Source organism: Benincasa hispida, chromosome 10 (genome assembly GCF_009727055.1).
Source record: "Benincasa hispida cultivar B227 chromosome 10, ASM972705v1, whole genome shotgun sequence".
Classification (NCBI taxonomy): domain Eukaryota; kingdom Viridiplantae; phylum Streptophyta; class Magnoliopsida; order Cucurbitales; family Cucurbitaceae; genus Benincasa; species Benincasa hispida.
In genome coordinates, this window is record NC_052358.1 from 20537792 (window position 1) to 20542911 (window position 5120).

The following is a 5120-nucleotide window of genomic DNA, read 5'->3' on the forward strand; positions in this document are numbered from 1 at the left end:
TTAATCTCTTAATGATCCACCATTCAACCAATATGTTGCCACATGTCTACATGCAAATGGTCTGGTTATGCCACGTCATCCACCACGGTATTTTCTCTATAGACTTATTTCGGTCATATCGTCTTTGTTTTAGCTCCGATTTGAGTGACTCAAGAGGTGTTGGAATCGTTGTTCTGAGCTCTACGCTATGGATATATTAAAATACTCATATTTTTAGTAATAAAAAATTGAGTTTGTTATCATCAAAACATTGATTAATTAATTAATTAAAATCAATTAATTTGAGATTAAGAGCCAAAAAGCCAACAAATACCTCAATGATCAACGCCCAAAGCTACATGATCACTTAGCTTTTCTTCACATCATCTAACGCATGAAGCTAAATGATCGTTTAGCTACTGAAGCTCAAAGACGATAAGAACGGAGGCTGATTTTCTGGAACTGCAACTCGACCTCTTCGCTTGTTTCTTCGATTTACAGCTTAATTTCAACTCAAATGACTCCAAATAAATTATAGACTTTTGCGAACACATTAAAGCTCATCAAACAAGAGCCAATTATAAATTTAAATGAGAAATTAAAGAGAATTAAATAGCCAGATCTCAAAAAACCATATCAGTGCATCAGTTTCATATTTCTCATATAAAACACCCACTAAACCAAAATTAAACCGAATTGAATTCTTATTTGATTATTTGATACCAATTGTAGGATTGTATCAGCAACAGTGAAAGAACAAGAATCATCTAAGCATTCAAATTAATTAATTTTGGTAAAATATAAAGCATGCTTTTGCATAAACAAGTGAGTTTCAAGACATACCTCTTATAGAACTTCTTCAAAGTTCCTTCACCAACTGCTATCTTCTCCAAATCTTGTTGTAGACTACCTCAAGATCTTCCCCATTATTCTCTTGGTGCTCTAGATTGAGTTGTGGGACTCAAAACAAGCTTGAATCAAGGGTAGAAGGAGAAATGCTCACTGCAGAAAACTAGCTTAAGAACTCTTTCTTCAAACCAAATTTTATTTCAAAATCTCTATAGATTGCATGCCTGATTTTCAGGCCAATCTCTTCATTATATTGCAGATCAATATGCAAAGGAGATACTTGCATGAGTTGCAGCTCATGCTTGGAGAAGACAGGGCAAGATTGAATGCTTCATGTGTGAGCAACTTCAAAGATGGATAATGGAAAATCTCTTTTTTCCATTTTAGTGTTTTGTTTTGTTTTTTTTTTCCTCCTTTTCAATTTTATTATAAAATCAAAATTTGATTTAAAAAATCTATTTTGATTCTTTTTAAAAAAAGAAAAAAAATTAATTAATTTCATAAATTAATTATTAAATAAAATTTAATTAATTTAATATCAAATATTAAATTAATTTTAACACATATCCATCTTTATATATTTAAATCATATTTAAATATATATAAATTCTCCTATTCTGTTTAATTCTCAAATTAAACATGTAATTATATCTCATATAATTACTAATTCCCTTAATTCTAATTTGAACATTTCAAATTAACTTATCACGCTATTCTAGAGCTAGTCCGTTACGAGCTAATAGGAGGACCTCGTGGACCTACAGATCATGGTCTCCAACGATCCGAGATTAATTGAAACTCATTAGACCAAATTAATCTCCATTAGTTAACTAATTGGTCACTCCACTAAACCCCATAGTTGCACTTCTCACTGTAGATATATTATGTCCACATGATTTAACCATAATTAGCAAGTCGACCCTTCATAGGTTGTTCGTAATAGCGGCTGGGTCAAATATTTTTTTTACCCCCGAAATTACATCTTATTCCTCAAGTCCCTACTGATTCTCTAATGAACAACTGGTTTGTTATCCAATCACTAGACCAAACTCTCTCAGCCTAGTGAGAGGGTGGGGCCCCTTGTTCAAGACCTGGATTCAGTACTTAAGAAAACAACCTTTCTCCTATCCCTAAATCGGGTAGGCGTAAACTCCGTCTTGCACCCTATGTCCCCAGCTATCTATCTGGTCTTACCCCTGAAATGAGAGTCTTATTGAGTCGGCGCTGTTGAGCCAACCATCAACTATGCAAATCTAAGGGCAATCCCAAATAAACAGGAGTTCATAGTTAGCTCATGATTAATATCGAGTTACCCAGGTCATCTAGGTGAAATAGTCCGTCGTAAACGGTAAACAATGTTATAAAGTAAGAGTGAATTATTTCTTGGTCCTAATCTTATGCAAACTCATTGAATAGACATATATTACATTAATGTCTTTAACTTTTCATTTTTTTTTTAAAAAAAAAAAGGAAAAAATAACCTATTGATCTCCCTATTTTCATTAATATCAGTGATTATTTAAAATTTAGTCCTCACCTACGTTATATATATATATATATATATATATATATATATATATATATATATTTCTCTCTCCTCCATGCGGGTTGCGATATTAGGTCGTGGAAATATTTTATTTCAATTTAATGTATTTTTCATTCACATTCTTGCATAATTTAAGGTAACAAAGAATATATCCATAGAATTTATTTTATTTTATTTCTCATTCACCTTTTTTTTTTTGCCTAATTCAAGGTAACAAAAGAATATATTCATAGTCATCAAAATCGTGATTCTGTAGAAATTATTTTCTTAAATAAAACGACATTAAATTGATCAATTATCTTCTCAATTTCCTTCTTTCTTTACTTCCTTCTTTGAGAAGTAATGGGAAATTAAAAGGATTTTACCTTCAATCCTAAATATTCATAACTATTATTAAACATTAAACTTATATCTATATTTAATTTTGTTGCCGTGTTAAAGAAGGCAAATTCTTTAGATAAAAATTAATACATAAGATTATTAAAATATATGATAATTAAAGAATGATAAACTTGATAATTAATAATAATAAACTTTCCATAATTATCCTACTTCTAATGATTTCATAGGATAATGATGAGAACGAAGATGAGAATCATTGAGAAAAGAGAGAGAAAAAAATGGTTTATTTTATTATTTTATTATTTTTTAAAAACCAACACCATCCATTAATATTTAATGACTTTCATTAGTAAAGAGACTAAGATAAATCTAAATGTTAGGATTTTATAATTGTATTCATGTTTATTTTTTATGTTTTAAATTAAAGCTGCAAATTTATGTACAGGCGTGTTCTTAATTTTAACTAGTATAATATAAAAAGTACATAATACGCACACAAACGTATTAGAAAAAACCTATAAAAAATTTAAATTATCTAATACAAATCAATCTCAATGTAAAATTGATAAGAATAATATAAATGTTTGTATCCTTCAAATGTTAAATTTTGATTTGTAATTATATTTCTATGTAAATGTCGTTATAGAAATCATTTTAAATTTAATATTCAAAATCAAAAATTAAAATATAAATTTGTACTATTGACTTATAGATCATAGACTCGAATCTTATCTATCTCACTTATTGTCAAATAAAAATTAAAATGATATGTATATATACATTTGTTTTATTGTCTTGCATTTGATATGCATGCATCCCAAATAGTCTAACAAATTAATCGTTGTGTCATAGAATAACCACTATCTTGAAAGTAATTTCGACACGACTTCAGTACTAATCGTCTCACGCCAGTTACTCTCAAAGGTTAACAAAACACTCTTAACATACAAGCACTCTCGAAAAAGAGTTGGAATCAATAAAAAAATTTGCTCAGAGAAAATTAAAGATGTATAAAATAGAGAGGAAAAGAAACTTATATATCTCCAGCCCAAAGTCTTTGTCCTCAATTTATTGGGAAACATTTTAGATCTATAATGGAAGAGTGGTCTTGAAATATTAGATTCGTAACCATTAAAACATCGTTTAGATTTGTAATGTTAGAATAATTACAAAATTAAAGAAAGAAATCATTCCAATGGTAAGTCATTCCTCAACACTCTCAAAGTTTACGAAACTTCTCAAGTTTCAAGTAATTTAGAAATTGACAACAGTGGCAGAATGATTTTTGAGTATTTTTTTTTTTTAACACAGTAGTATATCAAGTATATCGAGAATATAAGTGTGAATGTATCAATGATATAATTGTTTTAAAGGGTATCAAATATATGTCAAGTTTATCGGGTATATCCGTACTTATTTTACATTTTGTGAACTAGACTTGTTTTTTTTACTATTTTTGTAAAAGTAAAAAATTTGGACAATGGGCCTAATTTTTAAAACTTATCTATCAAATGTGCAAAAAACTCATTAGAAATATGTGTTGGAGTGTTTTGACTATGTTGCAATTACGTAGTCATAATTTGGTTATTGTTTATAGTTTCTATTTTTATTTATGCATCTGTTCAAATAAACCTAGTTGTTATTAATATATTTTTTTAAAAATATATATTGCAAAACTTAAAATTTATCATTCAAATAATATATAATATATAAAAATACATATAATAGAGTTTTTTTAAAAAAATAATTTAAGTAATATGTTACTATGCATATTGAAAACTTAAAATTAAAAAAAATGTAAATATAAATATGGAAAATTAAAATTAAAATAATAAATAAATAAAAATAATATGCAAAGAAATAACTTACAATAGCACTTCCTTGTAAAACAAGAAACTTAGTCACTGCATACAATTGGCAGTGACATTTATTTTTTGTGGAGATCTATCTCTAAACATTCTCCTTTGCATCTCTGTTTCGTATTCAGGCAGTGTGATTGAACCAACCAACAAGTTTTGCTTTCCTTGCGATGCATTTGTTTTATTCTCCTACATTCCATAAGTATGCATCCCAAATAGTCTAGATCCCTGATCCAGACAGCCGACGCTTGGAGGCATTGGAAACGGAAACCTGACCGAGCCTGTCTGCTTTGGCCGGTACAAGTCGTTCTTTTGGAGGAATGTAATGTCGTAGCCATTCCCCAGTGTATACCTGAATATATCAAGAATAAGGTTAACTGAACTAATTGCTACTTGTTAACATCATATAAAGTTTCGTGCTTTCTACAAAAGGAAATCAAATTGATCTTCTAGTATGAGAAGATAAAAGAAGAGAACTAACCTGTTGAGGTCGAATTATCTTAGTGTCGGGATCATCGAGGGATTCTCGCCAATGTGCTAAGTAT

At 29.1% G+C, this 5120-nt stretch overlaps 1 long non-coding RNA gene across 1 annotated transcript; it reads right to left on the reverse strand.

Annotated features, from left to right (window-relative positions):
• Positions 1–4514: 4514 nt before the first annotated feature.
• LOC120088787 lies at positions 4515–5120 on the reverse strand. The gene is made up of 2 exons (XR_005485036.1): positions 5057–5120; positions 4515–4927 (listed from the first exon to the last, which is right to left on the reverse strand). It is a non-coding gene; the product is annotated as an uncharacterized LOC120088787 (long non-coding RNA).